This window comes from Rattus norvegicus, chromosome 2 (genome assembly GCF_036323735.1).
Source record: "Rattus norvegicus strain BN/NHsdMcwi chromosome 2, GRCr8, whole genome shotgun sequence".
Taxonomy (NCBI): domain Eukaryota; kingdom Metazoa; phylum Chordata; class Mammalia; order Rodentia; family Muridae; genus Rattus; species Rattus norvegicus.
In genome coordinates this window covers 116,594,683-116,621,674 of record NC_086020.1, presented here as the reverse complement: position 1 = coordinate 116,621,674, position 26,992 = coordinate 116,594,683, and the positions used below count along the sequence as shown (strand labels likewise).

The 26,992-nt window shown below is 42.7% G+C and overlaps 1 protein-coding gene across 3 annotated transcripts in view; it reads right to left on the bottom strand.

The window, feature by feature from the left end:
- Window positions 1-23,164, bottom strand: part of Kcnmb2 (potassium calcium-activated channel subfamily M regulatory beta subunit 2) — a 305,376-nt gene extending 282,212 nt beyond the window's left edge. Inside the window, exons 1-2 of one of the 3 annotated variants that reach the window (XM_063281561.1) lie at window positions 22,102-22,543; window positions 18,210-18,284 (exon numbers count right to left, since the gene is read on the bottom strand). The gene's annotated coding sequence lies outside the window, so the exon portion shown is untranslated. Of the gene's footprint in view, window positions 1-18,209; window positions 18,285-22,101; window positions 22,544-22,831 lie in introns of those variants that run through there. The other 2 variants (XM_017590737.3, NM_176861.2) reach the window with 2 other exon arrangements.
- Window positions 23,165-26,992: the final 3,828 nt, after the last annotated feature.

Below are 26,992 nucleotides of genomic sequence, written 5' to 3'. Positions count from 1 at the left end.
CATTTCAATTCATCTGGCACATGTGTGGGAGGAACTGGACAGCAGTGTCGGGGATTCCTCCATGGACCAGTTTTGAGTCATTAACAGAAAGCTGAATCTCTGGCTCGGATCTCTCCCTCATGACAGCTTTCTGCAGCATTCTTCCTGATTTTTCATAACTGCTAATTTTTTGGAACTTTGCTGATTATAAATTCTTTTTCTTTCTCCTAAGGGGAATAAAGGGGTAGCATTCCTTTTTTTTTGTGTCTCCTCAGGAAATGCCGATCAAAGCTTTTGGGAGGGGAAATGTTCCTGCTCTAATGCCTTTAAAAAGTCTATGTTGGAGACTAAATCTAGGGCATCACACAGTACTAGGAAAGAATCCTGTCCTTCGCTCAGATGCTCAGAGGGGCTGGAGACAGTTTACATTTCGTTCATGACCCACCTTACTCTCTCTTGCCTCCTATCTAGCCTCTGTCTGTCTTCTTACTCTGAGAACGCCACTGGGAGATCTCCCAGCCTTCTTCTTTCAAAATATCCCTGCTCTTATTTTGCCCCATTCTTATTTCTCTTGCCAATACCTCCTTGTCCTCTTCTCAGAGGAAGAAGGAGCCCATGTGTCCAACAACAGACATCTATCATGTCTTGGACTGATGCTCACCTCTACTAAGGAATGGTTATAATACCTAATCACACATGAAAAACACCAAAAATCAAATCAAACCAAACCTAGTAGATAAAATGGTGGGCCCATTTATACAGAAAACTGTAATCAGAATTGGAGTAGGTGAGGGTCAGACATTAATCTTATCTAAGTGTCTAAAGTTGAGTCTTAAGTTAAAGGGAGGGAGAGTTGATGTCTGGTGTGTTGGGGTCCTGGCTCATTCATTAACTGTTGCTGACCCTTCAGTCTTAGTCCACTTCACTGCCTCCTTCCTCCGAACCTGTGAATATTCCAACCCTCATTATCCAAATGGTCCCTTCCCTTGTCTCTCAAGCTGTGGCTTGTTGCATCTTTTTCTTTCCCCTTCTTGCCTCCATGATTTTGTTCCTGTTAAGTCCTGAAGTGGTATGGTTGTTGCTACCATATGGGCAAGACAATCTTCTGAGAGGACTCTTCAGGGACTGGCAGTTTGTTTCCCAGTCACCTCCATGAAGTTCTCTCCTCTTGACAATGGTGCTTCTGCATTCACTTGCATTTTAGTCTCAAATGTTCTCCAAAGACTTATGGGTTAAAGCCTTAGGTGGCTAAGGCAGCTGATAGACTTTGTGGAAGTGTCTGGGTCATAAGACTTTAACCTCATCAGTAGATTTGTAATTTGCTGACACTGCAAGGAGGTGGTGGGAATCAGGAGGGCTGTAATGGGAAGAGGTGGTCATTGGTAGTGTGTTTTGGGTGTGGATACCTTACCTTCCCTGACTCTGTTTCCTGGAAGCTGTGAAGTGAGCAGCTTTCGTCTAATACCCTTTCATAACTGTGCTGGTCCAACCTCAAGGGACTATGGTTTGAAATCTTGAACCAAGAATCGTTCCACTGCCCTTAAGTTGTTTATCTTAAGTATTTTGGCAAAGCCACAAAAGGGACTCTCACATTTGATTTTCTTTTTAGGTCATCAGACAATCTCTCTCTCTCTCTCTCTCTCTCTCTCTCTCTCTCTCTCTCTCTGTCACTGTGTGTGTGTGTGTGTGTGTGTGTGTGTGTGTGTGTGGTGTGCATGCACGTGCATGGCTTTGTGTACGGGGATGCAGCCGTGAGGAGTGTAGTAGTGTAGTAGTGTAGTGTACTGACATGGTTCACGTGTAGTGATCAGAAGACAAACCTTCAAGTGTCAATCTTTATACCTCCCACCTTTTGTTTTCAGACAGTCTCTTAGTGACCTAAAGTTTCAGCATATAAGCCAGATCAGCTGGCCTCAAGCTTCTAGAAAAACACCCATATCTGTCTCCCATCTCTCAGTGTGGGCTTACAGGTGACCATTGTTTTCTGATAAGAGTTCTGGGGATCTGAGTTCAAGTCTTCACAATTGGGAAGCATGAATGTGATTGACTGGTCCAGCTTTCCATGTTTTCAATCTTTTCTTATCTTTTGCATTCTTTCTCTCATTCACTCACCACACGCAATAGATCCCTGTTGTGTTTACTTTCCCTTTGTAATGTTAAAGGCGTGCAGTTTCCTTTTCTCATTTTCAGTTCATGTTTGGACCCTGTCTTTAAGTTACAGACCAAATATCTAGTCTCCCATGATACTATCTCAGACTTTCCTATCAAATTCACTTTCCTATTCATGGAGAACCTAAACACCGAGGCTGGTATGGAATTAGCACACTCTATGTTTCAATATGTCATTGCAGTGTCCTTCAGTATCACAGATGGGGACTTTTGTTGTTGGAGTTAGTACCGGAACAAGGGACTTAATAAACTGCCTAAATAAAGGAAGGTCTTTCTTTCCCTGCTTGTTCCATAGCACATACATTTTGGCTAAAAAGAATGAGATTGATTATTCAACATAAAACATTCTACTAACACAGGCTTTGTGAACGATGTTTTAAAAGTTTGCTTTCATAACAGTGACTACTTTTGATTTATGGCCCATTGTTCCTACATATATGTTTCATGTGTTACATTATTAAAAATTTCCAACGAAGCTGAAAGGTCTGTATTGTGAAAAGCCATTCGATAGGTGTAGATACTGGTATGTGAAAGTCTGTGCGACTTGTTCAAGGTGACATGGCTCACCAGGGATGAGCCCATTGGTCACAATGTTAAATCAGACCTTGAGTCATACACTGGGAATTGATTGATGAGTAATGAATCTGCTGAAAAAAGATTCATGGACAGCAAAGAATTGTCTTACCATTGTGAACTAGGATTGTAGTTCTCCCCTAGAAAGTTTACCTAACATTTATGAATCTCCAAGGCCAATCTTCAGGCAACAAAATAAATAAATTTAAAAAAACAAATTAGGTATATAAATAAAATGTATTTTCAAAAGGCTGGGGTGATTTCATATGTACATGTTTGTTATACAAACACTAGGAGTTGAGTGAAGATCCCTCAGAACTCACATAAAAAGTGGGGTGTGGCAGTATACACCTGGTATCCTCATCCCATGGAGACAGAGTCAAGAGAAGTTCTGGACTTCCCTTCCTAGCTAGTTTGGCCCTATTGGTAAGGCTCAGTGAAAAGCACTTTCCAATAATGATAATGATAATGATAATAATAATAATAATAATAATAATAATAACAACAACAACAACAACAACAACAGCAACAACAACAACCATAATAATGTAGTGAGGGATTCCGGAAGACAGTTGAAATCAAACACTAGCTTTTATATGTACAAATCCACATCTGCACACACCTTCATGTATATGTACACACACATGAATGAATATTGTATACTTGCCCACAATCACACCTGAAAATAGTTAAAGACTAAGTAAATAAGTGAAGTAAATCAAATATCCTGTATACATTTTTTGACTCCCTCTGCCATGAATCGTCCCAGTTGTAGGGTGGACCTGGGCAGCAGATGACAGGTGGGTCAGAGCCACCTTCTGATCAGCCAATCCATCATTTGTAGCATCTCTCTCTTCAGTGCACCATCTTTAACAAACCCATGTAAAATGACAAGGATCTAGAATTCAGTCATATGTTCAGAGCAGCCTTGTGAAGTCTTCATAGACAGCTTTTATCCACAAAGGAATCAGTTTTAGAAAGCAGGAACCCACCCCCTTTACATAACACCCAAGTGCTTTTGGATCTTAGACATATGTTTTCCTGTGTAGTAATCAATACTAATTTGTAAGCAACTTCATAGGACAGACTGGCCCCAAATTCCCTATATAATTGAGGATGACCCAGATTCCTGATCCCCCTGCCTCTCTTTCATGACTGCTGGGGTCACAGATGATCTTTGTGTGGTGCTGGAGATCTACTGGCCTAGGACTCCATGCATGCTGGGCCAGCACTCTACCACTGAATAGGAGTTATAATGATTTCATGGAAATTGTGTGAATGAGTTCTTTATTTTTAAGGAGAAACAGAATTGTACGTGTGGTTATTGGCAGAGATCCAATACTGGATGTTGAAAAACAAAAGGAACGAGTTAAATTGATTTCTGGTGGGTTATTTGTTCTTCCATCCGAAAGGAATGCAAGGAATTGTCATCTCTGATCAAGTTCAAGGTGATGCTGAGAAGACAAATGCTTTGCTCTTTAAACAGGAATGTGTTCTACTGTTCTCCATTTCACTTCCTTTTAATCTCTATCCTGTGACAGTCAGTGATGAAGGAGCATGGCATTCCGTGAGCAATTGGCATTTCAGGATTTGGTTGGTAAATATTTCAGAATTGACTCCTTATGAGAATTTCATTGGAATTACTCATAACCATATTCTCCGAAGGCCATTGTTTTGGTGGCAAAAAGATTTGTGATACCTTTTTAACAGAGATTAAGAATACAGAGTCTGGGGTCAAGGTTAGATCACCTGAGTTTGAACCACTTGCTAGCTGTTCTGTCTTAACATATCCTCTTCATGCTTCAAACTTGCCCTGGGAAAACTAAAAAGCAGCCCTACTTATAGTTATATTATCAAGATGCGATGAGAGAATCACAGAGCAAGCTCACTCTAGCCCCTGATACAGAAACTAGTAATTAAAAGAGCTGTTATTAAGTATGAGTCTTTGGAAAATCAATTTTGCTGTTTTACATTGATTTTTAGTGATTGCTGTTTCTCTTTCTCTGCTTGCCCTCATTTATCCTGAAGATTATCTTTGGGAAATCCAATTTGAACAGGTCTACAGTACCATTAGTACCTCTGAATCTGGGGAGATGGCTCAGCAACTAAGGGCTTGCCAGTCAGTCACGTGTACCTGCAAGGGCATATGCCTGTAATCCCAGTCCTGGGGAGGTGGAGAGAGGAGACTCTTAGGAACTCTCTAAAGCTACTCAAGTGAAGTTGGTTGCTCAAAATGAATGCAGAGATCAATTGATTATGAGGAGCCTAGTCCCATTGAATATATCTATCATACAAGTCCTTCAATAACACAACTAACCTCAAGGAATATCAAGGAAGAGAAGATGGACAGACTCTAAGAGCCAGAGGATCAGGAAGTCTGCTGGAAGATTGTGTTCCCTAGAAATGATAGGGTTGCAATATACATGATACTTCAACATTATGGCCGCCTAAACAAGACCTGAACATTATCAACACCAACAGACATGCTAGTGTGAACAGAGAAATCTCGAAGGGCTCCACTTCCAGACAAAAACAACAGGCAACTGATAGCTGCTGAGAGAGGGAGAATTGAACTCTCCTAAGGATGATCCCCCTAATGGATTGTCTAATACCAAGTCTCGTGTGTGTGTGTGTGTGTGTGTGTGTGTGTAACAACAATAAAGGAAAAAGGCCACAAATTTGAGGTTTAAGGGGGTACATGGGAGGGATTTCAGAGAGAAAAAAGAAGGGAAAGTGGTATAATTATATTTTATTTAAAATAAAATTTATATCATAAAAAATAAGGTGGAATGTAACTTAACAAGACACCTAAATTGACTTCTGGACTCCACAGGTACATATAATAACCACAAACATGCATTTGAGAGGGGGGGGAGAGGGATAGAGGGATAGGGGGGAAGGAGGGAGGGGGAAGGAGGGGAAAGGAAAGAAGGGGAGGGAAGAGAGGGAGAGAGGGAGGGTAGCAGAGAGAGAGAGATAGATAGGTAGAGAGAGAGAGAGAGAGAGAGAGAGAGAGAGAGAGAGAGAGAATTTAAACCTGCCAAAACTTCTTCTGCCCTTTCTCTCATCCCTGTCTTTCCTTGCACACAAGCCACTTGCCCACATCTCTGGCTACTTTTAGCAGACTGTTCAAAAAGTCTATCTTTTCTGGAATCTGGTTCATCTTTCTAAAGCCTTTTATCAAGCTACATGTGGCAGCACATGACTGAAATCAGGAGGTAGAGGCAGGAGGATCAAGAGTTCAAGATCATCTTCAGTTATGCAACCAGTTTAAATGCATCCTGGGCTTCATAAGACCCTTCTTCAGATACAGAGTATATACATATGTGTACACACACACACACACACACACACACACACACACACACACACACACACACACACAATCACATCTTGTAAAAACATATAGGCCAAAGCTAGTTCCCAACTTTTATTTAACTTTCCAACATGATGCCAAATGCTGTCATAGGTAGGGCAACAAAAGCAATGTATTTCTTCCTTCACATTTTATATGCCTATCAAAAGTCTTAAGTGAGTTTAACTGGAGAACAATTTAGAAGTTCAAGTTTCAGGTGAAGGGTTGAGTTCCATTGTGATGTCTTACTGACACTGATTTATAAGGATTAGTGCACTATCATCTTAGAAACAAAGCATGACAAGTGGAGACACCTATTCACCAAGATAACAATGAATGGGGCTCTTCCCTTTTCTTTACTGAGGTTCCACCAGTGAGAAATCCTCGGGTCCTATCATGCCTTTGAAACATGAATGACAAGTAATACCCATGCACTCAGTTGAGGCCACACTCTAACCAGCATCCTGAGGACAGTCAGACGTGGCCATGGTGGTGACTCATAGATACTGTAGACTGCTGAACTTCAGAGTGTAGAGCTTACTAGGCCCTTGCTGTTGAACATAAATTATAATCATTTCACGATAAGAAAGTGTTTGATTTTATACAATTAAAAGCAAAAGTGAGAAGAAGGATAATTATGATATTTGCTTTTATTAGAACAGCTATGAAAATATCTTTTAGGTATCTGAAGAATGATGTTCTGTGTTCTGAATTCTACTCGGTCTGGGGAGATGTTACAGAAACAGTCCTGTTTGCATTTGGAGTCAGCATGATTTGGGGAAAACAAGAGAAAAGGAATAGAATATGTACAGTCACACATTCAATGTTACGGGAAGTATTGGGCAAAGAAAATTAAGATATGCCTGTGTTTTTAATCCCCAAATGGGTTGTCAGCCTGAATTATCTTAGAGATTGGTGGTAAGAGATTCTCTCCCCATCTTTCATGTGCTCAACTTTCCTACCTTATGTTTTACCCCAAAAGACAAAAGAAGAAAAACAGAGAAACAACCTGGTATGTTAAGGAATTACTGTGAAGTCCATATCATGCACACACATGCACATGCATATATGCACACACACAGACACACACATACACAACACACACACATACACACACACATGGACACACACACACACACACACACACACACACACACACACCTACCTTGCCCACCTTTTATTCCTTTTCAGAGTAGACATTGTGTTGAGAATGTTGTTAAATGTACCAGTCTTCACTCAAACAAACCTATAAACCTGGCTAGCATCATCATGAGACATCAGGGTTCGCTTAGCAGACAAGGGAGGGGAGTCTATCGAAGACAGATTTTAATGCACAGGTTTTAAAATAGATTGACAATGTCAGCTGCTTCTCCTTGTGTCCTCGAGCTCCCAGCCTGGTCCTTTCATGATATCATGGCACAAGTCTGTAGACCTGGGTGTGTACTTGCTGAGATAGAGCAAGAAATGTCAAATGACGACAAGTATCCCTCGCAATGCTTCAAGGTCTTGGGTACAGGGTGACTGCAGCTTGAACCACAACAGTATTATAGCCAAGCTGTGGATCTGGGAAAAAAATAATCACTTTTTCTGAGTGCAAGAAATGGGGATTTTAAGGTTGATCTGAACTTAAATGAGCAGTGAATTCACAATCCCTAGGGATGGCTTGTATCATGCAAGGTGCCTGTTGGCCTACGCAGTGTGGTATTGATGTGTATAACATAATGAGCATTTGGAAGGTCTTCTTATTACCAAGTGATTATATAAAAATGAACATTTCTGCATGGGTTTTGCTCCTTGGCTTGCCCTGGAAATGGCCTAGCTCTATGATTCAGATGTGGTAAGTTCATAGATGAACCAAGCAGCGTGGACCCTGTTTTGAGCTAGAGGAGGCTGGTGAGAGACTCTGGCTCTAGAGATCTCACTATGCTTCCTGTCGCTCAGTTTTCTGTCCACAGCTGGGAGTGAGGACAATGAACACAGCTGGGAGAAGGGTGGGGAATAAATGAGAGGGTATCAATGTTCCATCCACACGGCAACATGAAGGTGGGAGAGAGTATATCAACATGCTGTCTACATAGCAAGATAAGGATGGGAGAGTGGGTATCAACATGCCATCCACACAACAGGGAAAGACTTCTAAAAAGGTTCATTTAACCTCTCTCTGTCTCTCTGTCTGTCACTGTCTCTCTGTCTCTCTGTCTCTCTGTCTGTCACTGTCTCTCTGTCTTTTTCTGTCTCTCCATTTCTTTCTGTTTCTGTCTGTCTGTCTGTATCTTTGTTTCTGCATATTTCCTCCCCCAGTGAATGTGCATATGTGTGTGTATGTGCATACATGTGCTTATGTGTGCACACACATGTGCTTGCATGTGCAAGCCCAGAAAAGACATCAGATCTCTCAGAGCCAGAGTTCAATGTATTTGAAGGAAACCTGATTTGTTCACTATTGCATAGGAAATCCTCTTAGCTGCCGAGCTCTCTGTTCAGCCCCACAGCCAGCTTCTGGAAGGAAAATTTAGCTCCTTGTTAGCTCTTGGTCAATTGCCCTTACTCTTTCCTTGGAGAGATTGTTTTCTTTGAAAGAGTAGTCTGCATCCACACTGCCACCTGCTCTGTGCTTTAATGCCACTCCAGCTGCATTTGGACTTCTAGCCATTTTGTGGACAATCTTCCCAAGCCTGCCGCTGAATCAATAAAGTCAAATTTTGAATCCCAAAGCCCTTCTTCTTTGAACTCTGTAACCTTTGACATGATAGTCAACCCCCACCATCACAAGGTCAGACACCTGTGAGCTGCAGTGTGGCAGCCACTTTGCACAGTGACTTCATTTAACTCACACAAAGCCGTCAGATGCAGATAGAATTCCATGTTACACAGAAAGAAACTGAGGAACAGAGATGCCAGTGGACACTATCTGATGCCTTAAATGCCATAGAAGTGACTGAAGGAGTCCATAGCCTGTCCATACTGACGCTACTCCAATCGCTCAGCTTCTCTCTGTAACTTTTCGTGTGAAATGGTCAATGCACTGTGCACCTTCTCCTGACATTATCTCATCCCTAACTCACGGTGTCATGTTGCACCTGTGAATACCCTAAAATCCTTAGGACTCTTCTTTCAAATAACAGTGGAGAAAGTCGTTTTTAACAAAGGAAGTTTGGACTTTTGCCTTGGGCGGATAAAATCTCATGTTAAAGTAAGACCATGAAAACATCCTGTGCTTGCTCCTGGCTCAGTCACATCTACACCAGTACAATACTGACCTTCTTAAGTCAAGAGTTTCCTTGGGGTTAATTGTTTGTGGGTTTTTTTTCCTTTAATAGTAGCACAGGGGGAAGAAAAATAGCCTGAAGAGACCAAAGGGTATTTTTCTTTCTTTAAAGTTGCACTGTAGACATCTTTGGTACTTTGAGTAATGACAAACAAAGTCAGAACAGAATGTGGGATGGATGGTGTGGAATCCAAGTGAGGTGATGTGTGGGGTGTGGGGAATCCCAGCCTGCGGGTGAGGGGTAAGAGACAGAGGGTGCTGCTGATTTCCTGCTGACCTTTACTTAACAGATGCTTTCATTAGAAAGCAGCAGGCTTTCCTGCATTCTTAGACTTGCTGTTAGCTTGCCTGCTCTCAAGAAAGGGAACAGGCAAGGATGAATGGGCAGGTGCATTGGTACAGGCTAGCCTAATGAGTAGGTGCATTGGTACAGGCTAGCCTAATGCCCATGCTGTTCCCTGTCTCCAACTTCAAATCTTCACTCTCTCTTAGGGCCAATAATTGATACCTGGGTTACATTTGGATAATGCTCAGTGTGCAGGGCTTTGACTCTGTCCTATTTTGAAGGGAAGTGCACTAAGACAGAGATCTGCTTGATAAGATTAAATGACAAAGTTTATTGAGAAAAATCATTTAATATTGGTTCTTCTGTATGCATCTTTTATTAGCCATTTTAACCCACATTGTCTGAAATTCTATGATACTGTTCTAATTAACAGGGATGATAAATTATTTGTCAAAGACACACATTAGATTGATTTGGGGGTCAAACATCACCTTTTCACATCTGTCATTTTATAGAATATAGTTTTCTATCTTTAATGTGTACATAGAAAAAGGAAACAGACATTTATATTTAAGCAAGCAATAAATTAGGTACCAAAAGATGGATCCTGCCGAGAGAGTTCAAAAACTGTAGAGATCTCTGCCAGCTTACAGGGCAAAGGATGGACAGAAAAGACAGCAGGACAGGAGCAGCATTGCCCACGAGGGTCACTGTAGACTGGGATTCACAGAGCTCAGCTGAGAGCGGAGGGAGTTCTTCCCTAGATGCTTGAAATCAGGGCGAAGTGACTGAGGTGTGAGCTAACACAGACGTGCTTGGTGGGTGGAATGTTAGGGTGAGAAGGGTGAAGAATATGGATTAGGTTTGAAATTTGTCTGAACTCTAGATGTTAGAGGCTCTGGACACCCAGTTTATAATACTTTATTTGCTGGGTTAAGTGAAAGACAAAGTCTGTAGTCACTGAAGTTCAAGGTCAGGGTTCTGCTTCCAGTTGGGAGGAATGTGAAGACCAAAATGGGGCAGGAGGAGGCTGGAATTGATTTTCTCAAAATTTATATGTGATATATATCTTTTGAAAATGTTTACATCTTAATCAAAAGATTCTAATTCAGTACAGGATACATGTATGAGTGGGTTTTGTTTTGGTTTTTTTTTTAAGTTTTCCAAATCATTCGTGATCATATTACTCAATGACTGTGATTTGAAAAACATCAGATGGGAGGGGAGGAGGTTAAGTCAGCAGGGCATGAGAACAAGGGCATTCTTTGTGTGGGGAGGAAAAGGCAGACAGCCAAAATATAATTTGAGAGGAGAATTAATTCAGAGATTTCAGGACAGTCAGGTCTACGGTGGAAGGAAGTAGTAAAGACAACTATTGACTTTAAAATCAGGGACTTTGGTGGTATGGGGAATGGAAACAAAAGCCAGGGTAGACAGCAGATCTTGACAAGTGTTGGTTTAGCCAGCTGGGTTTTGAGGTCTAAAGATGGCCACCTTTAGGAAATGTCTACTAGGAAGTGGTCACCACAAGATGGCAGTTGGACAGCAAGGTCATAGCTGGAGATTTGGTTTTGGGAGTCATATGCAAATAGAGGGGATCTGTAAATGTGGAAAAGTTTATAAAATTAAGAGAAGGCTAAAGAGGATCCAATAAGATGAAAGGTTAGAAAAAGTGGTCATTAGAGAGGATGCAGGAAAGAGAGAGAGAGAGAGAGAGAGAGAGAGAGAGAGAGAGAGAGAGACGAGTGAATAGTCAGTGAAGATTACAATGTCAAATTGCTTTATATGAAAGGAAACTAGCCTTGCTCTTGTGTCCATAACCTTGAACCCTGCCAAGCCCGAGATCCTGTTACCCTCCACCTCCTCTTGCTGTTCTCACGCCCCCACCCTATATTTAGTCCACTGCCAGCTATGCAATGGAAAGTCCTCACCCCACTTCTTCTGGCCCCTCCGGCCCCTCCCTCCTAGCTGCCACCTTGGTCACCCCACAGCAATGTATATTCCTGTGCCCATCATAGACATCAGGTCCCTGATTAGTACAGGGTATGGCTTTTTATAGTAATCAGAGTAACGGAAGCAGTGAAGTCCTATCTGGCCTTCCTCTTCTGTTCCTCTCCACCCCTTCACTCACATGCTTGGTTCCTGCCTTTGAATCACACCAACCCTGTGCTAGAACCTGGCCTCTTTTTCTCTGCCACAGACTTCTTTTCCACTAGATTATTTATTTTACTGTTTTCTTTTTCTTAAACAAAAGCTTCCTGCACGAAACCATGTTTTTCTATCTCTACCTTTTGTACCCATCTCTGTCATTTCAGTGTCATTTCTTCTGCTCACCACTCCACTCTGCTCTGCTTGCACTCATATGTATGTGTCACACACACACACACACACACACACACACACACACACACACATGCACATGCACACACATGCACTAGTGAATGTCTTCCCTAACCCCTACCACTCTTTCACTTGCTCCTTCTTCTCTAAACGCCAACATGGTAGGGGGAGGTTGTTTTTCTAGCATTTTCTAGATTGTCAACTTCCTAGTCCACTGTGGATATTGGGGGAAAAATGTTCAATGAGTGAATGAGGGAATGAATGACTAAATGGATGAGGTCATAAGTTAAAGCTTTAACAGGGTAGAGAACAGATTAAAAAATAGTGTGGCACCTGGGCGCATTCACAGTCCGAGGGCCACCTCTCCTTTTAGCAGTCACACTCAACACCATCATGTGTCTGAAATCAAAATTACACACCAGACAGCTTTCCCACAGGCGTACAAATCAGGCCACATCTGCTTTCTCCAGATCAGACTTTGTCAGTTTCAGTTCAGCAGAGACTAAATCCGCTCGCTGGAGAAGCAGAGCTAGGGGCTGGAGAAGTAGGTTATCATGGGCTTTCACCGGGCAGTGTGCTGTGCACCAGGGCTCTAGTTATTTGCTCTACATTTCAAAATATTTCCTCAATTTTAGTAATATGTTATCTCAACCTTCTCTCCTTGAGATGCACTTTCTCTCAACAGCTCTTTTGATTCATTCCAGCGGAGAAGTGGCTCCTCTTCTGCTCTATTTTTACATCTTAAAAGCAAATAGTTACCTTGAGTTGTCTAAACACAGCCCCACAGACTGTTCCTGAGCAGCTCACAGGATCAAATAAATCACTAGGAGGCAAAGTTAAACGGATCATCAGTCATTCTCACAGGGACTGAGGAAATACAGAAATCCTGTTAGAATTTTGCCTCAATTTTCTTTTCTTTTCAAATTACAAATTCCTTCTTTCTTTCTTTCTTTCTTTCTTTCTTTCTTTCTTTCTTCTTTCCTTCCTTCCTCCCTCCCTCCCTCCCTTCCTCCTTTCCTTCTTCTTCTTCTTCTTCTTCTTCTTCTTCTTCTTCTTCTTCTTCTTCTTCTTCTTCTTCTTCTTCTTCTTCTTCTTCTTCTTCTTCTGGCTCCATTTGAAATATCAGGAGACGGAAACAATGCAAAGGCAAGAAACACAACCCCTCAGGAAGTTTGAGTGTGATTCTGGTGCATTCTGAGGGAGGGTATGTGTGTGTGTTGGGGGGTGGTGGTGTTGCGTGTTCCATATCTATGTGTGGAAGGAATCCTGGACAACCTCTGATGTCATTCCTTAGGATCTCTCTCTCTCTCTCTCTCTCTCTCTCTCTCTCTCTCTCTCTCTCTCGATTGTCAGTTTTACCTGGAACTCACTGAGTAGGTCTGGCTGTCTCCCTGCCTGTCTCCACCCTTCTGGTGTCGGAATGACAAGCACACACGACTCTCTTCTGCTTTCTTTTAGATGGTTCCTCAAGCATGCCTGACACACACTTCACTGACTGAGCTGCCTCCCCAGCCCTGATTGGTCTGAAGTCTTCAAGTGCTTCTGCAAAGTTGGTGCTGGACACACCAGTCTGAGCTCTTGAGCAAATCACTCTGCTGTGCCCACAGTAAGTCCCTGGGGAGATGAAAGTCGAGAGTCCTCATTTGCACTTGAATCGTTACTTTTAACTTCCTAAGAATTTCACTGTGAAAGACACTTTGCCGCCAGGGTAAGAGTCTAAGAGTCCAGCACTTGACCTTTCTCAGCTTTTCAGTGAAAACCTGAATGAAAAGAAGAATGGAAAGTTCTGATCTACATCGAAGAACTCAGGGAAATTCCCAGGCACACAGTGTCAGGGGGCATTAGTTTAAAGATTATTCAAATTCAGCTCTTTTTAAACGAATCCTATGTATCAAGTGGAAAGATGGCTCATCAGTTTAAAAGCACCCAGGCCTGGTCCTCAGGACACCTGTCAGGCAGCTCAGGGTCACTGCCAACTCCAGGGGATGTGATGCCTCTGGACACCTACTCACACAGACATGCAAATGATTTCCAATCACATCGATGATGCTAAGGAGTCATGTGGTAAGCACCGTTCAACACTGCATACTTCTCTTTCCTTCCTCCTTCAGGAGAGCCCGTTTATTCCGCTGCACACAGAGGGGATTCCATGGAATTAAGATTTATGTGGTTTGTAAAATCCCAAATCCCTAACCACGAGGCCTGGTAAATACAGATAAAACATTTATCTGTTTCCTCTATAGCTTTACCTCAGGGAAGAAGGTGAAAAGGAATGAGTGTATTGATCCCGTAATTTTTAAAGACACATATATGCCTTTATTTATTATATATTTTATATATATATATAAATTATTAATGCACTTCTATTCACCTGGGACTTTATAAAAGCAGAGTTCCTGCTTTCAATAAATTCACAATGTAATTGCTGGACTTAAAATTATACTTTAGGCCTGAAACAGTGATGCTCAGTGGGTTTGCCATTCAAGTGTGAGGCTATGGATTCAGATCATTCGAACGTATATAAAGCCAGGCACAGTAGTAGTGCATATTTGTAATAGCAACACTTGCCCTGTGACATAGCATGTAGAGACAGAGCAAGCTCCAAAAAAACCCACCAGGCCAGCAAGCCTGCAGCAAACAACAAGACACCCTGTCTCAGAGTAGGTAAGGGACTCAGTGTTATCTCAAATGTTTGGTTGTACACGTATTTCCATAGTTACACACACACACACACACACACACACACACACACACACAGAGAGAGAGAGAGAGAGAGAGAGAGAGAGAGAGAATACGTTAGCTTTTCAGTTACACATTATACTATGAGCTTAACTTTTCCCCTCACCCCATTTTACTGGAGGGGATCAAAACTGAAAATGAGCTTCCAGGTCCAAAACTTTTTGAGTGAGGCTTTGCTTCTCACTTAAGAAGAACACCAAGGTGCAAGGGATTCTATATTAGGGCTTATCTGACATCATCCCCCACCTCGTACACATGCCAGTCAATCTAAAGTCTAGCTGCCTGGCATTACAGCCATTTCTCTATTGATGTATCTATTCCCTTCCCTCCTCCTGCACCAAGATTCTCAGTCAATCTCCACTGTTGCCCTGGCTTTGATGAGGAAGGGGATGAAGAGTTTGCTGTGTGAACCATCATCAGGCTTGAAGTCAGCTCTGAAGGCAAAGTGCTTTACAAAGAGAAGGGTAGCCAGCAAGCAGGGACCAACAGCAGGAAGAGAGGAGATGCATTTACCATAGCCTGGGAGTTTAAATAGAAGGGGTAAGAAGAGAAGCAGATGAGAGTTTGCAGGTCCAGGCTCAGTCATATAAATATGTTACTCAGGAATGAACTATTGAGTGTGGGATACATCTGTCCACAAGTCCAAGCTGAGGCATCAAGTGTAGACTAATAATCAGATTCATTCAAGAAATATGTAAGTGCTACCCAGAGTGCTGCTACATGTGGATGCTTGGCTGGGGGAGGGGAAAGATCCCTGAACCAAAGCCCACAGCATGGTGACCTTAGGGCCAGATCAGAATTACGTAAATGGCATCTTGGGAATGAAAACAGCTACCTTGTAAAGATCTAAACAAAAACCCTTTAAGATTCCATGACATTTCTATAACAATGGAATATCCACACTTTTGGATTCTACAGTTGGACCTCTTCATGTTACAAAGGTGGGTTTGAGAAACATAGAAGGAAACGTCCCCAAAACTTAGCTTTGAAATGAAGTTTCCCAGACCTGGATTAGATGTTATAGAGCAGGACAGAGGTCAGTGCTGACCAGGGAGGAGAGGTGTTTACCGTTGTAGGAGCTCAGCATTGGAGAGTTTTTTTAACAGCTTAAATAAAACATCCTTGCCAAGTCTGGAGTAATTGGTGAGCCACCTGCCAGTGGCATGTATGTCGTGCCCTGACCTCACAGGGTGTGCTGAACAACATCCTGTCATGTGACCTCATGTTGTGGTCATAGGGCCCCCGTCTGGACATTTCCTTAGGGAGCTAGCCACTGCAGTAAGAGACAGAGCAAAGACACAGAAACATTGAAGCCAGAGCCTCGGCCACTTGCCCAAGTTCTCTGTCTTGGGTACCTGACTTTATAAAATTGAGTTTGGTATCTCAGAGAAACAGGCTTTTGCCTTGCTCTTTTCTCCATGACTGCTTCTTTCTGTGGAGGTACAATAAGAAATGAACAAATGTCATGCATTTCAGGAGAATCTGTCCCTGGTACAAGTCTGATGCTTCCTAGCTGTGAACTCCTGTGTAATATCTTGGTGCTATAGACTCGCATGCTGCCTACAATGGACATGGAGCCATGCAATAGCCATGCAATAGTTCTCTCCAACGAAGAGACCCTTGCCACTAACATAGCTTCGTGAGTGGGGATAGACAATTGCCTAGTGTTCACAAAGCTCTGGGTTTGAGCCCAGTAAAAAGATTGTGTCCAATATCATAACAAAGTGAGAAACCGATAAAAGTGTTACTGTTCTTGTGTACTTTGTTTTGTTTTTGAGACAAGAGTCTTGCTGTATAGTGCTGGTTGGCCTGGAAACTAATAGGTCAAAGGGACTGACTTTAAACTTATGGTGAGTTCTACCTGCCTCTGCTTCCTGAGTGCTGGGATTAAAGGCATAGACGACCACACCCAGCATAAAGAATACTTTTTAAACAAAAATATTTCTGTATATTTTATATGCATAATTAATATTTGTGATTTCCTATGCAGTCACAATAGGTTATAGGCACATATTTTATCTTTACCAGGCACAGTCGTGACACACAACCATCACGACCCATGAATCATGCACTTCTGCTGTTTGCATTTCTGCTGAGAAGACGGAGGCATAGCACACTGGACAGCAGACAGCAGGCAGAGCTTCGGATCACAGTGAGGCAGTCACACTGAAATGCTCTTTTCCAGTGGTTCATCATATTGGAGTCTGCACCCACTGAAGCTGCCTTCTAGACCCTGGAGTGTGCTTTTGACCTAGGAAAGAAATACTATCCGTACTGTTCACAGAAGGACAATCCTGTTCTCGGATTCATTAAAACTTCTCCAACCACAGCAGCCTTCAGTCACTCATTACATTAAAGGTGATGAACCTCGTCATCTGTTTACCGGAATCTACATGACTGGAAGAAAAGTCAACATGACGGCTTCCAAGCCCTTTGACCTTTTCTTGCTTCGATTTTCCACATCTTAGTTTCTACATCTGGTCAATGGGAAATGCTATATCTGAGGCATGGTGTGGTACTCAGGAACTCAGTGTTCTCTGCTCTAGGAATTCTGGTGGAGAGGGTATACCTGATTGTCTTAAGTCTTCAATCCAGATCTAAGCTTTTTTTTTTAAACCACCAAACACCAATGAGGAAACTGAAACTCACTAAGATTTAAAACTTTACCCAAGGTTATAGAAGTATGCAAACAAGATTCAGAATGAGGTTTCTGCTCTTGGATGTTGTGTCCTTCGCACACCACACCTCAGACTCAAAAACATTGTCAAAATATTCTATATGATTTCTTATAACTATTTTGGGCCATTATTACAACATAGTTATTTGAAAACACATACTTTATACATAGGAGAACACCACTGTTAAACAGAGCTTGTGGATAATAACACTGATGAATATTATTGATTGGTTCCTAGTGTCACAGGAAAGGCATCCAGACTCTAGTAGAATATTCTAACCTGACTTTGCCATTCCTTCCAGGATCAAGGGAAGGCAGTGGAAAGGTGGGGCATTTCTACATCCACAGTCATTTGTGAGAGATGTGTAAAGTGTTCATTTTGACTATAAGTCATCGCTTGGATAAGATCAAATTGAATTTGTATTTCCTTTGACACAGATTGGAATCAGTGATGTGTTTTCCACTCCTGTGCAGGGAGAAGGAAGAAAATCCTCTTAGCAAATCTCCTTGACTTTTTCAAGGTATTTGGCATCTCTTTATAAAAAGCAACAGGATGTTAAGGCACAGAGTTTAGGCCCCAAGGTTGAAAATAATGTATGCTTGGGATCCCATAGTACAATGGGATTTTAATGAGGAAAAACACTGTTTTCACATGGGGGGGTTGTTCAATCATTTGCCCACTGCCTACTCCATAAGAGCACTTTTAACAGAGATCTGAAGCAGTGAGAATCAGAATCAAGACTCAAGACGGGTTTTTCTAGGAACAGGTATGTTGGAGGCAAAGGCTATGGGATCCGAGTGTGGGGTAGGGTTGATAACTCACCCAACAGTGGTGTGGCAGGAGTAGATTGGGAATGGTGAAGGAAGAATCCAGTTTGTGCAAGATTTTCACTGTAATCTGAAAGCAGATGGATAGACAGTGGAGGGAGGATTTTGAACCAAAGTACTAATTCAATTTCAATTTCAATTACAATACTGGTTTGGGGGACAGAGTTGAATGGGAGCAGAAGGAAGCAGAAGTGATCAATTGTGAAAACAATGCATTCATTTGGGGGATTGATGAAAGGTATCAGAAAGAACAGTGACAGTATTGATCTACACTGAAGGCATGGTCACTGAGTATAGACATCACTATGCCTCCAAGGGAATGGGCAGATTCAAAGAAGACTTCCAGAGTTTTCCTCTGAGAAAGGGTTAATAATGGAGTCTCCAGTAGCACTGGAAAGGAGGGTCTCAAGTGAAAATCCAGAACTTGATTTAGAACATAGTAATGATGTTTAAGCAACTGGTCTGTAGGAAGCTAGCTACATCAGGAGGGAATCGAGGGCTGAGAATTTGTGTGCTCTGTGTATATGGATAGTCTTGAAGAACTCAAGGTAGCATTTGATGTATTTGGAGCTTAAATATAGATAAAGAAAAGATTTGTGGTTGATCCATGGACCACTGCAACATTTTAAGACTTAGCAGAGAATGAAGAGAGGGATTTGGAAATGGTCTCCATTTACAAAAGCAAGGAAAAGGGGGCAGGAATCAGGGGTTTAGTGCTTGATGCTCTTATATAGGACCTGCCCTGACTCCTTTCCCAGAAGTCACCTCAAGCAAGTCACGACTGACTATCTCAGAGGAGTGCTGTGCTGTGTCTCTGGTCTCTGTGGACACCTGTATTCATGTCTCCTATCCATACATAGACATAGACACATAATTAAAAATAGTAAAAAAAAATCTTGAAAAATAAAAAGAAATAGAAAATTTACACACATACACACACACACATACACACACATATGCACACACATCCACCTACACACATACACACTTCACTGAGGCAGTATAGTAGAGAGGACAATGCTGAACTCCTTAAGGTGCATTAAGAAAAACCCAAAGAGCCTTGGAAGAGAAACTTCACCTGCTCTTGCCTGTGTGAACAAATGACTTTGGGATTTTAGAGGAAGACATAGAAGACATAGTCTGCATTGTGAAGTAGACTAAGAGGTAGACTGGCAGCATGGATAGAAAAGGAGATATGATTAGGCCCTATGACATGTGATATGTGACTATTAAGATAACACTTCTCATAAAATACCTTAGCAAGTTTGCAAAATTAAGCACACGACAGAAAATGGCTGCTGAGATTTTGGTGTGCATTTTTCTAATTTTTTTTATACACACATGCATTTTAAAAAACATATCAGGGTTGCAATGTATATCTATCAAAGAAAGTTGAGCTATATTACACAGCGGCATATGTGGTCCTGTAATAAAATCGATAGTGCACATATATTATCGTGGCTTACTTTCTACTTGATTGTACAACAGGGACTTGGAGGGGGAAGATTTCTTTCCAAGAGGAGAGAGGTGACAGAAGAGAAGGTTGTGTCAGTGTGAGAAATGTCATGTCTAGTAGATACAAGTGGAGTGACAGCTGCATGTGTAGAAGAGAGGGACAGAAAGCAAGGACCTCTGTGAGTCTGGGAGCCTTGGTGCCAGGAGGAGAGAGATAAGAAGACTGATGACGCCCTGTTTACTTTTTATATCAGGGTGGATGCCAGGCACATTTCCTGTGAGGCTGGAGCAGGCTTTGTTTTCATTACTAGATGGAGCAGAAGCTGAATGAGAAAGATGATTGGGCTGGGGGTCTCTGGCTGGTCCCTACTAACAGAAATGGGCAATGGAGTTCCTTTGTCACACAAAGTAGATTCTTTGACTGAATTCCTCAGCTCATCTTCCCTCAGAGCTGACTAAAGAAACCCAAGTAGTCCTGTTTCATCCTGGTTTTCATTTTTTTTGGCAGGGGTGGGGAGTGGGTGGAGGGGGAGGGGCTTTACAATCTAGACTGACACACATCAGCCACATTTAAGTGAACAGTGAGGAAATCATTTTAGTTTATCAGTGAAGTGTCAGAACATAACTACAATAAAATCATCCCTCAGCTGTTGTTCTCCTGCCGTCAATCGCCCCTTGAAGAAATACTTGATACCCTCAGAGTCAGGTGAAATTGTTAAGATGAGAACCAGGAAAAGTCTTTTTAAAATCAAGGAAAATAACAGCGCTCACTTGCTAACTTTAGCCGTCAGATCTTGGGTTTGGGAAGTCCAAGCTCTGTGTTTTCCTATTATGGATTCTCCACTGGTGACTTCCACTGGCTAGCAATGGGGATTGCAAGGTCAAGGTCATGCTCTCCACTGGCCCCGGAGAAGCACAACCTATGTCTTAACCATCAATCTTAACAGGATATCCAGTTACTCACAGCCCTGTGCTCCAGGTCACCCAAAGACCAACTATGACTGGGTAACCTGGCTCAGTAATGTCCATCATTCTGCTATTGAAGAACAGCCAGCCAACTTCGGACTCTCAACCACAGGGAAATGATCTCGAGTTTGTGTGTAAACAGCAGTGTGTACACGGGAGCTCAAAAACACCAGAATCTCACTTAACCTTAATTCCAATATTGAGCTGAAAACTAATATACTATAGTTTTCCTTAACACTTATTTATACAGTGTTATAGAGATTTTGTAGACCAGCGGAGATTGTTACATTCTTTATAAATATAGCCATTGAAGCATTTCTGCTGTTCATTACAGCTAAATCCATGCATCCAAACGCAGAGCTTTTTTTTTCCAAAATAGAAAGCGTTATCTTTATATCTTTGAGTTTGTGAAGTCCACAGGGGAGAGAACGCACCAGTACCGGAGGGACACATTCACTTTGTCTCTGCCACTTCCCACTGAGGGTCACATGCAATGACAGAACTGGCACCACAGATCAAATTGCGGAAACATTGGTTTTGGATCCTTGTACTTTTGCCTCTGAATTCTCAGCGGGGTTTCCTACATTCCCCCTCTAGTAGAGCTTTACAGATCGCATCATCTGAAGTGCAAGGAGGTGTAGTTCCTTGCAAAAGCTAATCCTTGCCCCCTCCTCCCGTCGGTGGAACCCAACCGTCCCTCTTATTTTCAAGGGAGATTATGCTTTCATGCTGTTCATTAACAAAATAAAAGGTCAAGTCCTTAACCTCTAACGAATCCCCATTTCCAGCCGCAGCCCAGCAGTTGCTCAAAGGCTAGAGCAGGAACAGAGAGAAAGCCCCTTCTTTACTCTCAAACTCCGGGTCTGTTTTTAGCAAAGCCATTAGTAGGAACAGAATGGTGTGGACCAGTCTTTCAATATGCAAGATGGACGGGGTAACCAGTTTTCTCTTATAGTAGATTATGGGGGGAAATCCATCACTATCTTCCGAAATACCCTCTGACCACCAAAGCACACTGACTACAGGAATAAAATATTTACCTAACAGGTTTCAAGTTCAGCACGGCTTCCTCCTCTATTTGCCTTGGCTCTCTCTGCCTCCCACCTGCCAAAGTCTTCTCTCAGTGCCCCCTCCCCAGCCTATCAGGCACCGCTGGTAAGAAACGAACTGATTTCTCCATGACCTCTAAGCCTTCTTTCTACTCCACCGAAAGCAACGTGGAGTGCACACTCAGCAGGCTGCGATCGAGCCCGGAGCCAGTCTGTCCGTGAGGCTTTCCAGACATAAAACCTCACACTGCCCACTGTGTCTTGTGTTTTGGTCAGCTTGGAGCCCCAAGCCAACCCAGCTTCTCCTCTCCGTCGCACCTGGCTGCAATCCCTGATTCACAGGGCACCTCAGCACCGAGCAACAACAAAAAGCACCAAGACAGCAACAGATTCCTTTGTTTTACATGCAAATCCTACCTCCGGTAGTTGTCACATCTTCCTCAAAAGCCACGCTTAATTTTTAATGACAGCGATCCCGTGTAGTCCTCCACACAGCCACCGGGACTCATCTTTACCTTTCCTGCTGGCAGCCTTTGTGGACCATTGATGTCACACCCTCGCTAACTCATAGCTTTAATACTCCTCGCTCAAAATGTCTGCAAGAGTTTGGAAGGACAATAGGAGTGACAGGCACGCTAGACAGCCATGCTTAAGATTAGTTCTCAGAAGCTCCGTGGACGCTAGTTCAGACTGTTTTTAAAAGCGTGCAGGAGGTAGGATTTATTAGCCTATGACAGGCATGCTGCTTCTGTTTTTATTAAATACTGTAATAGGCTGTCTGTTAGCATCGCTGTGATAGGTCCAGCATTTCTTCCCCACTGCTTTCGAATTTTCATACTGAAAAGGGAGCGAGCCTGATCTGACTTCCCTCCTCACTCTGCCACCACCCTGCCTGCTAGATCAAATTTCCAAACCCTCTAACTTCGGAAGAAAGAACTCCTCCTGTAAATAAGCTTTCTATAGGAGAGTGAACTTGGGAGTAAACACCCTCGGAATCCCCAAGAGATCCTGTTAGTCCCAGCAAAAGGACTCTTGCTTTCCCAAGTTAGAGAAAGAAGTTATTTCCAGAGCTAGGTGAGAGCATCTTTTCAAACAGGGAAAGTTACCATGAGTGACTGAGGTTGCGTTATGTACGTTATGTACTCACCCAAAGTCTCAAATGATGTATCAGTCGGACAGCGGGCATCGGTAAACAGATGAACTCAGTGGGGCATGTCGGCTGCACAGCTCTTTCCTCCATGCAGAGGTCACCATTTTTCCTGCACCACTATTTTCTCCATGGAAAGAATAGAAGGTGTGGGGTGGACGCACTGCCTTGGCGTGGTCGTTTACACAGTCGTGACAGGGAAGCACTGGCCAGAGAGGAGGCTGCTCTGTGGATGCGAACGCACATCTCTCTGAAAAGTGTTTTTCCAGACAGGAACGCACGAACGAACAAAGTTCTTGCTAGAGAACGTTTTATGCTCCAACTACCCAGGTTTAGTCTTTTTTATTCTGTTTTTCTTTCTCTTCTCTTGCTACCTCAGAACCATAGTTATATAGTAGTTACTATGGAAACTGAGTGGTCGGCTCCATGGGAGGGGCTTAGAGACCAGCAGATGCTATATGGATGGGAATGTTCTATGTTGGACTGTGGAGCAGAAATTGAGCAGTGGGTGATGAACATCATGTACCCAGTGCCAGTGACCCTCTGGAAGAGCAGCTCATCTCGGGGGAATGACTGCAAGTTGCTGATGTTTAATGATGGGCATTTTTGTTGTTTAGAAGTACTACGTTGAGCAGATCCATATCCAATTCTACACAATAACCTAACATCAGTATTGCTCTTATATCTGTCCAGAGATTTTCATTTCTTTCCCAAGTTTCTGGCTGCTGGTTTGAATATGCACTGATTGTATTTGAATTTTAGTTGTTATTTGACTGGTTACAGTTTCTTCTTGGGAATAAAATGTAATTTGGTATGGAAAAAGACCCTCTTTGTATCACAAACCATAATCATATTTCATTCTAAGTGAATGTCCTTACATGATTTCCTTAGAGCCAACCCTGAGTCTGAATATGCAATGTGAATTTTGAAAAATAACGCTGGGCTCCCTGAGTTTCTTTTTATTATTTTTAGTTCTTCAAATAGAAAAGAAACATTTTTTTTTTCAAAAAAACTTTTGCTCATCATTTGGTCATCTAAGAAAAACCCTTTCTTTCAAGAATAGTTAAATATTCATAGTTATAAAGAGAGCAGAAGAAGTGCTGATTACTGTCATCAGTATCTTAATTTCATGGTAATCGGAGCAATTCACACAACTGTTGACACAAAACAAGGCTCTCATCTGGAAGGAAGGAAGAGAATATTCACAAGGCAAATTTGATGGCCAAAGCCCAGGAAACAGAACTAGATTACTCAGGTCCCACATTTCCACATGGAAGCAGTTTCTCAGCCTTCAGACAAAGACAGTTGTAAGTCAAGGCGTTTTAAAACCACTGGTGGGTACATCATAGAGGCAGTCGCATCGAGATGGAGGAGTGGTCTCATCTGTGGCCTCAGAGTTTGTATTATTCTGCTCTTAGCTTCTGGGCTGGTAGAAATCAGCAGTCTGTTGAGTTGCTAAATTCCAAAAGGGTTTTATCTATCACTCACAGGATGTTTGTTCCCACAGAGGTGGGCAAGGATAGTTACGTGGAGGTCTAAGCTAAAGATAAATTTTAAAGCCAGACTGTAACATCCTAAACTCTCCATGTGACTGAAGTTCTGATCCGTCCCTCGGTCTTTGAGGACACAGCTTCTTTGCAGGGCTCTTGTTCACACTCTAACTTGAAAGGACAAACATTCCAAAATGAAATTGTTGGGAGGGAATTCCCTAGGGCGTCATGGAAAATCTTTTTTTTTTTTTTAATGGACAAGCACATCACCCAACACTTGTTATGAGAGACAAATTATTTCAGTAAAAGAATAAAGATCTTTCTCTTTTTAAATGACTGGAAAAGTAGTGTCATAAATTAAATACTACACCTCCTTTTCTAGATTAAAAACCCCCACTGTAAGCAGAGTGTTTGTAGTTTGGAGAGAGGAGACAGAGGGAGGAAACAGGCAAGAAGAAGAAAATGGGGTGGGGATGAAGAGCACCCTCACCAAAAGGCTCTCCCATTGCATCCCTCCAGCTCTCCTGTGACAACTGGGCTGCTGCTCTGCTGTAGCCAGCCAGGAGTTCCCTGGAAGCTGGAGTGGGTGGGATGTTAGAGATGCTTTAGCACAGATAGGTTCTCTGGAGCTCTCTCAGAGGTGGCAAGACTTCCCTACCTGTGAAGTCAGGGTAGGATTTTGTTGTCGCTTGTTTGTTTGTTTTCTGTTTTGTTTTGCGGTTAGGAAAGAGGATCACGATCTAGGGAAGGAATGGAAGAAGGAAATGGAAACGAAGAGGAGGGGAGGGGAGAGAAGGGAGGTGGAGAAGGGAAGGGGAAGAAAGAGATCCAAGAGGAAGTTGGAGCGGGAGGAGAATCTCCTGCCCACACAGAGTTGGAAGAGGGCACAGGCTTTGGAGTAAACAAACAGGCCTGATTCTGAGACCTTTAGACTGTTTGAGCATCTGGTGTTGAAAGGAAAGGACAAGAGTGGACCTTGCAGGTTGGCAAGGATGCAACACAGGGAAGAGGAAAGTGCATTACAAAGAAGACTCCTCAAATAAACTTTGGTTGTCACCCATCAGGAAATGATGGGGAAATAGGAAGAAAGGGGAGGCTAGGAACTAAAGGTAACAGGAGGGTATAGGAGGGATGGGGAGAGCATCTCTCCCCCTCAGTCCTATAGAACAGTTCCCCTGTGCTTCTGTTTTATTTTCTGGATCTCAGCCCCATGATTCTTTCTTTAGTTGTACCCTATGCTGATGATCCAGATTCAAGGTACCTGTCAGGACCACTCCTCCCAAAAGAGTGGAACCTGTGCCACAAATGTTGAAAGCCTGTTCTTCCATTCATGAAAAGAGCTGATGTGAGGAAGGCATTTGGTCTCGCCCAGCATAACTTCTCAGTCCAGAGGAGGACGGGTGGACCCGCAGAAGCAAGGCTTGCACCAGAGTATAAAAGTGTGCACAGCCTCTGCAACTTGGTAGCATCTCACAGCCTCTGCTCTCCCCATGCGTTGGTGCGAGCCTGTCTATGCATGTGTGTGTGAGCCTGTGCGTGTGTGTGTGTGTGTGAGAGAGAGAGAGAGCAAGAGAGAGTGTGCTTGTGCATGTACGTATGTTCTGCGCTTGTGCATGTGTTAACAAACACTGAATGGGAAGGATTTGTTGAGGGGGATCTAAGCTTGGCAGCTTTCCTGTGCAGGCAGTGAGTGGATGGTATAATGAATGAGGGCATCCATTCATTATGAGTCATCGCTGTTAAAATGAAAATTTGATAGATATACAACTTGAAGGTGTAGCTATTGGCTACAGATCCGAGCGATAATGATAATGTGCAGTGTATAATTCACACTCTGAATAGTGCAGCCTGCGCATTTGCTCTGCTCTATTTTTCTAGGAATAACTGAGTTTAGAAGCTGCTTCCTTCCTGTTATCCTGTGAACTGAGAGGCTGACTCATTCCGCAGTGAGCGCCCTTCCACTTCGAGTGCATAAAAAAGTAATTCTCCAGTGCAGACTGACATGTGTGACCCTGGGAATGAAGGGAAAATAGTGTGAAGCCAACGAAACCATAATTCCTTAAGAGATTACATGAATATACTAAATTCACCTATTTGTTTTCAAGACAGAGCTCTTTATGTTGCCCAGTCTGGCCTCAAACCCAGAGCAATCCTCCTGCCATAGGCTCCTGAGTATGAGGATTTTGGGTGTGAGCCATCCTGCCTGCTCTCCTACGCTGTCTTCAGTCTTCAGAATAAAAGTGATGAGGGGAAGGCAGATCTCTCCCTGCCCCTCTCTCTGTGCATATGTGTTTCTGCAGGCATGTGCGTGTCGTATATGTGTAAATGCTTAGAGAGGTCAGAAGACAACCTTGAATACTGTTCCCCAGGCACCATCCACATTATCATTTGAGGCAGAGTCTCTCACTGGCCTGGAACTCATGAAGGAGGCTAGGCTACTGGTTAATCAGCTCTGAGGGTCCTCCCCAGTGCTGGGATTATGAGCAAACATGGCCATGAGAGTTTTGTTTGTTTGTTTAATTTTTAGCTTTTAAACACAAGTTCTGAGAACTAAACCCAGGTTCTTGTGTTTGTTTGGCAAATGCTTCACTGACTGAGCCATCTGTCCAGAGGGGAAAATATGAGCTGCTCTATCTCTATTGGTGGAAAATGAAGAGAGAGGTTAAGTAGT